The sequence below is a fragment of the Gossypium hirsutum genome, chromosome A11 (genome assembly GCF_007990345.1).
Source record: "Gossypium hirsutum isolate 1008001.06 chromosome A11, Gossypium_hirsutum_v2.1, whole genome shotgun sequence".
Lineage (NCBI taxonomy): Eukaryota > Viridiplantae > Streptophyta > Magnoliopsida > Malvales > Malvaceae > Gossypium > Gossypium hirsutum.
In genome coordinates this window covers 66,710,641-66,718,401 of record NC_053434.1, presented here as the reverse complement: position 1 = coordinate 66,718,401, position 7,761 = coordinate 66,710,641, and the positions used below count along the sequence as shown (strand labels likewise).

The following is a 7,761-nucleotide window of genomic DNA, read 5'->3' as shown; positions in this document are numbered from 1 at the left end:
GTATGGAATTTCATTTATTATAAAATAGATTTTATTTTTATTTTTACTTTAAAAATGAATAAATTAATTAATTTATATTAGATCAAACAATAAATTGATATTTTTATTAAAAAATTCATCCAATTTTATTTTTAAAAATTGGTGTGACTAATAAAATACCCATGTAGTTACACGTAGCATTTCATATGTTCTTCATGCTAACATATAGAGACCAGTTTTTAATAATATAAATAGATGGAATTTTAAGCAGAATAATCAATTTACTTTACAATTTAATATACAAGAGCTAATTTACCCATTTTTAAGTAGAAAAAACAAAATGCAATCTAATTTTTAATATAAATATCTCCATCATATTTTTACTATGGAAAGGGATGGTTTTGGTAAAATCTTTGTTTGCTTAACCTCAGGGTCGAAGCAAAAAAAATTTTTAGGGGGTGAAATTAATTTGTAATTTTTACAATAGTAAAAATACAATTTCACTATTTTAATAGTCTATATCTTTATAATTTTTAAAGGATTAAATCAAAATTTTATCATTTTAGGGGGGCGAAGTGCAATTTTACCTGCAGTAATTTAAATTTTTAAAAATTTAAAAGGCTTAAATGAAATTTTTTTCCTTTTAGGGAGTTAGGCTCCCTGCCAGCCCCTAGCTACGCCCTTGTTTAATTTAATGACATTTTAGAAAATTAATCTGTGTCATTGATATATAATTTTGTTAATTTTTTCTTACCTAGAATCTTGAACCTCAGACCCTAAACCAGAAGTTTGAAATCCAGGGTTCAAGGTTCAGGGTAAAAAAAATACCTATAAATGCTTTACCAATGACCAAATTGTTATAGAAAAATGTTGAGTTTGCTTGGTCAGATAAGTGCCAGCTGAGTTTTTATCAGCTGAAATATATGTTGACGGAAGCTCCAGTATTGACTCAGCCGGAATCCAGGAAAGAAAATGTTGTTTACAGTTATGTGCCGCTCAGTGGATTAGGTTGTGTGTTGATACAAGTCCAAAAAGTTATAGCATATCCTTCGTGACAGTTAAAGCCACACAAATGAAATTACCCGACTCACGATCTAGAATTAGCAGCAATTGTTTTCGTTATGAAGATTTGACGACATTATTTGTATAGTAAGAAATGTCACGTATTTACTGATCACAAAAGCATGAAATATTTAATGACTTAAAAAGAATTGAACCTGAGACAGTGACAGTGGCTCGAATTATTGAAAGATTATGATCTAGTTACTTATTATCATCTGAGAAAATCTAATGTGGCTGCGGACGCATTAAGTCAAAAATCATTGTTTGCCTTGAGAGCGTTAGATGCTCAATTGACCTTGGATGTTGATGGTTTTGTTTTAGCGGAATTGAAAGCTAGATCGTGTTTCTTAACTGAATTTGGGAGTTACAAAATGATGACCTGAAATTGTTAGCTAAACGAGAACAGATTCAGAGTGATCAGTCTACGAAATTTAGGGATGATAGTGATGGAATGTTGTATTTTTGTAACATATTGTGTGTTCTGAATAATCTATAATTAAAATGAGACATTTTATCTAAGGCTCACAATGGAACGTACTTTATTCATCTGGGTAGTACTAAAATGTTTGGTATTTGAATAGAAGTATTGGTGGCCAAGTATGATATGTGAAATTTCAGAATTTGTGGCTAAATGTCTGGTTTGCCAACAGGTAAAAGTGAGCATCAGGTTTCGTCTGGTTATTACAGCCTATTATGATTCCCGATTTGAAATGAGAGCGAGTTACGATCGATATCGGGGTTGCCTTTGACACCAAGAAAGATATACTCGATCTTGGTTATTGTTGACAAATTGACGAAATCGACTCATTTTATTCTGATCAGAACCAATTATTTGCTCAAAAGGTTAGTTGAGTTGAATATGTCTAAGATCGTTAGATTACATGGAGTGTCAATACCTATTATCTCTGATCGAAACTCGAGATTCACCTCTAGATTTTGGGGTAAACTTTACAAGGCTCTAGGTACTAAACTCAATTTTAGTACGACATTTCATTCATAGATAGATGGACATTTAGAACGGATAATCAAATTCTGGAATACATGTTATAGTGTTGCATTCTAGAGTTTGAGGGTAGCTGGGAAAAATTTTACCGTTGGCTAAATTTGCTTATAATAATAGTTATTAGTCCAGTATTAAAATGGTACCATTTGAAGCTTTGTACAGAAGAAAATGTAGAAAATAGTTATACTGGTTGGACTTAAGTGAATCCAAGTTAGTTGGAATCGACTTGATTCGAGAAACTAAAGAAAAAGCCTATATAATTCGTGATTGCCTGAAAGCAACATCAGATTGCCATAAATTATACGTAGACTTGAAAAGAAAATATGTAGAATTTTTCGTGAGCGATCGAGTGTTTTTAAAAGTTTCACTATAAAAAAAAGTGCTACGTTTCAACAGAAAAGGAAACTTGAGTCTGAGGTTTATCAAGCCATATGAGATTATTGAAAGAATCGGTCCTATAGCTTACAGATTGGCTCTCCCTCTTGAACTTTAAAAGATTCACAACATTTTCCATGTTTTGATGCTAAGATGGTATAGATCAAATCCTCTAAATGTGATCTCTCCTAGTGAGATTGAATTGTAGCCTGATCTATCGTATTCTGAAGAGTCGATAAATATTTTAGCTTGCGGGGTAAAAGAACTCTGGAATAATAGAGTATCATTAGTAAAAATTTTGTGGCATCTTCACAGTATTGAGGAAGCTACCTGGGAAACTGAAGAATTGATGAAATCACAATATCCGAACTTATTCTCAAATAAGAATTTCGAGGACGAATTTCTCAAAGAATGAGAGTTATAACAACCAGTTTTCCAACAGTCTCAAAAATAGTGGCTCGGGCCACAATTTCGATGTATGAGTCTGTAAATATTATTAATTTAATTTTTATGAGATCATTATAGTGTCGTATTAAATTTGGTCTAGTAATTTCGATGTTTAGAGAGTTAATTAAGTAAAAAGGACTAAATCGTAAAAGTTGTAAAAGTCAATCATTTTTAGTTTAATTATATTAAATGGTTAAAGAATTATGATTTAATGGATTAAAATGGTAAATATACCAAATTAATTTATAATGAACGATTTTGGCATTATTTTTAATGAAATTTTAAGTAAATAATAATGGGTAAACTTGTAAATAAATAAATAAAATTAAAATATAAAATAAAAGATGAACAAAGCCATTTCTGCATCTTTTTTCTTGAAAAATCGAAACCAAGCTTTTGACCAAGATTCATTTTACATGCATGGTATGTATTTTTCACCTGTTTTTCATTAATTTTATATTTTTGAGATCGTTTTAGCTTAATCTAGCTAACAAAAGGGTTAATTTGTAAAACTGCCAAAGTTTTGAAAACCTTCCATTGATGTTCTTAAAGAATTTTTTTTATGTTAATGTTTTGGTTTAAAGCTAGATGATGAGTTTGAACTAGTTTGTAAACTGATTTTGATTAGTTTTCATGATTATTAAACTAGAAATAAGTGAAATTAGATAGGGTTTTAAATTTTAGCTTGTATGGATTGTTTTTGGGTGTTAATGAATTCGACACATGGGTATAGGGATCCACTGTGGAAATAAAATTGTTTTGGTCTTAAGGATAAAATTTAATGAAACGTAAAAGTTTGGGGCAATTGTAAAATATTGTAAAGAGGAAGAATTATATATTAAATTTAAAATTATTTGAAGTTGAATCGAATAAATTGAAATAAACTATTTTATAGATCAAGAACAAGTATATAGTCAGGGAAAAAGAAAAGTTGTTGATTAGTCCTTGTATTTTTCTATCTTTACAGTTTAGCCCTAGTAAGTTCATACAGTATTATTTTGTGAATTTTTGTAACACCTCTAACTCGTAACCATCGCCGGAATAGGTTAGGAGGCATTACGGACTCATAACACAGATCAGAACCATCAAATATCAAATATCCTTTCATTTCAATAGACATAGATCATTCATATTCAACGTGAACTTAAATGATCGTACGAAGTCTAAAACATGCTTTTAGGAACAATTCGATAACATATAAAAGTTTCAGAACTTATAACAATTTTCAACTTTTAAAAGGTCACACGCTCGTTGATAAATCGTAATTTATACATATTTTTATCCCATGCTTAGCACATTTATGGATGGTTTCTCCTTAGAATTGGTGAATTCGATGCTTCTAATCCTTGTATTTCATGTTTTATGCTTAGGTGAGCATAGGAGAGTAAAAAAAATGAGAAACAGGCCGAAAACGGAGAAAATGGACCCACAAGGTAAATCGACACGACTTGGACTTCCTCACATGGGCGTGTCACACGGCTGTGTCCCTTTGGAAGGATTGAAGCATGAATTACACGGGCATACTACGCACCCATGCCTGTTCAACAGCCTTGACCACAGGCTGGAGTAATCGCACACGGGCGTGTCCCTGCCGAGCCCAAGTATAACCCTATTCGGAAAATGTCAATTTTGAGGCTCTTAGGCATAGAAGACGCAGAGTGGGAAGCAAGGAATTACTCGAGGAAAGCCGATTGATCCATCTCAGAAGCCGGATTCATCATCAAGACTAAAGATCTCCCTTCAAGTTCCTTCAGGAGTTTTGGGTTTTCTTATGTTTTGTTATCTTTATGCTTTTGAGATGTTTTCTTTCATAAGTATGAACTAAACCCCTTAAACACCAAATGGGGATGAAACCTAAGATGGATCCTGTTATTATTATCTAAATTGTATGATAAATATTTGACTTGTTCTTAATTATGTGTTCTTAATTCTTGTTTTGATATTCCAAGATATTGATTCAAGTTAAGCTCTTATTCAGAGGAGGAATAGACCCTGTCTAAGAATAAATTTGTCATAATTAAGCGGAGTTGATTGAACGCCTAGGGATAGGGTGATAAGATTTTGCCGGATTAGGGTAAAACCTAATAAGGGAATCCATAGATCGAGTTAATGCAATTCTAGGGTGTTAATTAGAAAGAGATTTCAATTATTCAACCTAGGGTTAGACGTTATTAGTCTTGAGAGAGATAATAATATAACCTAGGGATTTCTACGGATCAAGTCAAATGAATAAATACTCTGATTCAGAGTCAAATAACAAGTGAAGTCTAGGTGGATTTTTCCTTAGGTATTGTCTTAATCAATAGAATTTTCCCAAAAGTATTTCCCAAATTTTCTTTCTATGCATTCTTAGTTAGTAATTATCAAACCTTTTAATTTTTTGGCTAGATAATAAAAAAGAAGTAAATACTAGTACTCGTACTTCCTTTGGGTTAAGAAATCCGGTCTTGCTGAACTATACTACTGTTCGATAGGTACACTTGCCTTAATCGTGATAATAAGTTAGTCTCAAGAACGATTCATTTATAGATTTTTAAAACCTGTTACGAATATCACGCATCAAGTTATTGGCACCGTTGTTGGGGAACTAGCATAGCCATTTTACTTTTATTGCAATTTAAAATTTTATTTTATTTTCTAATTCTTCATTTATTTTCTTCTGACAGGTTTCTCTAGTTTATGACCAGAAGAAACCCGTCAGGACCAGTACTGTTTGATAATGAGATCAATCATACAGTTTGCAAAAACCAAAGAGAAATAAGGCAAAGCTTACGATACACAAAAGAGCAAGAGGACGATACTTCAACCACAACCGAGGAGATGACTGAAAACCAAGAAAATCCGCTACCTCCTGCGATTGCTATTAATCAGAATCCTGTTCCGCACAGTATGTATGATTATGCTAAACCTTCTTTAACAGGAATTGAATCGAGCATAGTTAGACCTGTTGTAGCTGCAAATACTTTTGAACTGAAACCTAACACAATTCAAATGATACAACAATTTGTTCAGTTTGATTGTTTGCAGGACGAGGATCCCAACGCTCACTTGGAAAATTTCTTAGAGTTTTGCGACACTTTTAAAATCAATGGCGTTTCTAATGACACCATTCACCTTCTGTTGTTTCTCTTTTCATTGAGGAATAAGGCTAAACAGTGGTTGAACTCGTTGCCACAGGGGTCAATCACTACTTGGGAACAAATGACTGAAAAGTTTTTATTAAAATAGTTTCCGTCGACTAAAACGACTAAATTACGTAATGATATCTCTTCTTTTGTGGAGATGGATTTAGAAATACTCTACGATGCATGGGAGAGATACAAGGACCTCTTGAGAAGATGCCCTCACCATGGGTTACCACTCTGGTTACAGGTTCAAACCTTTCATAATGGCTTGAATCCTTCGACTCGATAAATGTTTGACGCAGTTGCTGGTGGAACCATCAATAATAAAACACCTGAAGATGCCTATGAATTTATAGAGGAGATGTCACTGAATAACTATCAGTGGTAAGTCATGAGGACAAAGCCATCGAAAACAACCGGCGTTTATAGCGACGATTCGGTCACCATGCTCTCTAATCAGGTAGAACTCTTGAATAAGAAAATTGATGGTTTTCTTAGTTCTTCATAGGTTCACCCAGTAATGCAGTACGAAGCAAGTGGAGGTGGATCAAGCAATTCAGAATACCCACCTCATGGCCACAACATGGAGAACGAGTAGTTAAATTACATGGGTAACAATCCTTGATCTCAAAACAATCCTTATAGCAATACTTACAATGCAGGTTGGAGGAACCACCCAAATTTTTCATGGGGAGGCCAAGGAAATCAGAGACCACCACCTCTAGGCTTCCAACAACTACCCTACCAATAAAAGAAAAAGTTGAACCTTGAAGAGATGCTAACAAAATTCATCTCAGTGTCAGAAACTCATTTTTAGAATACCAAGACAGCACTCAAAAATCAACAAGCGTTGATCCAAGGGCTCGAAACTCAGATAGGTCAGCTCATTAAATTGATATTTGAACGACCACAAGGTAACTTGCCAAGCAACACTGAATCTAACCCAAGGGAGCAACTCAACGCGATTGCAATTCAAGATGAGGAAGGGTTAGTTGCAAAACCAAGGCTAGAAACGGTGGTAAGCAAAGGTAAGGATAAGGTAGGCCAAAATGACCCAAAGCTAGTGAGTACAGAATATAAACCTCGTGTGCCATACCCCAATGTGACAAGGAAAGGCTGATCAGACGAACAATTAGGTAAATTCCTTAAACTTTTTAAGAAACTACATATTAATTTACCGTTTATTGAAGCCCTTTCGCAGATGCCAAATGCAGTCAAGTTTTTAAAGGAGCTTTTAACAAATAAACAAAAGTTGGATGAGGCATCACATGTGGAGTTGAATGCAGTTTGCTTAGTTATAGAATAAGCTACCCAAGAAATTGAAGGATCCAGGGAGTTTTACAATTCCTTGTTTAATTGGTAGTTTAGATGTCCATAATGCATTGGCTGAATTAGGGGCAATCGTTAATGTTATGCCTTATAAAATGTTTACACAGCTAGGTCTTGGGAAACCCAAACAAACCAGGATGAGCATTCTATTGGCTAATAAAACAATTAGATTTTCTAGGGGTATCATTGAAGATGTTCTTGTTAAGATCGATAAATTTATATACCTAGTAGACTTTGTTGTTCTAGACATGGAAGAGGATAGTAACCCAGCCTTAAATTTAGGACGACCCATTTTTGCGACTGCTAGAACCATTATTAATGTTGGTACAGGTGAACTCACACTTCGTGTGGGAGACAAAACAATCACCCTTCAAGCTCGTAATTCGAGTACTGGTCGCGATTTTCGTGACAGGTAAGTTTTAAATATTTATCATTAATTGT

The 7,761-nt window shown here is 33.7% G+C and overlaps 1 non-coding gene across 1 annotated transcript; it reads right to left on the bottom strand.

Moving 5' to 3' along the window:
* Window positions 1-6,115: 6,115 nt before the first annotated feature.
* Window positions 6,116-6,222, bottom strand: LOC121210611 (small nucleolar RNA R71). The gene has a single exon (XR_005905725.1). It is a non-coding gene; the product is annotated as a small nucleolar RNA R71 (small nucleolar RNA).
* Between the last annotated feature and the right edge of the window lie 1,539 nt (window positions 6,223-7,761).